This window comes from Penaeus monodon, chromosome 32 (genome assembly GCF_015228065.2).
Source record: "Penaeus monodon isolate SGIC_2016 chromosome 32, NSTDA_Pmon_1, whole genome shotgun sequence".
NCBI lineage: Eukaryota > Metazoa > Arthropoda > Malacostraca > Decapoda > Penaeidae > Penaeus > Penaeus monodon.
Genome location: NC_051417.1, coordinates 32,963,175 through 32,963,396, shown reverse-complemented (window position 1 = coordinate 32,963,396; position 222 = coordinate 32,963,175). Strand labels below are relative to the sequence as shown.

General features: G+C 45.9%; 1 protein-coding gene across 1 annotated transcript in view; it reads left to right on the top strand.

Moving 5' to 3' along the window:
• Positions 1 to 222, top strand: part of LOC119593828 (alpha-protein kinase 1-like) — a gene marked incomplete at its 3' end in the record, with an annotated part of 69,629 nt that overhangs the window by 53,404 nt on the left and 16,003 nt on the right.

The window sequence follows — 222 nt, the reverse complement described above, 5'->3', positions numbered from 1 at the left end:
GGGGGGGGGGGGGGGAGAAGGGCAAAGCTTCATGTTCATTTGGGTACAATTCATGGCGTGATTCGTATCACGTCTCCGTGTACACGTTGCTGTGCTTGTGTTCAGCGGGACACGATGTTTGATAATACCCAAAGGATTTCCGTTCCTCATCTCTTGTTTGTTAATAATGCAAGAAAGTTGCTATTCTGTTGCTTAATACCATCTAAACACTGGGTATGACAG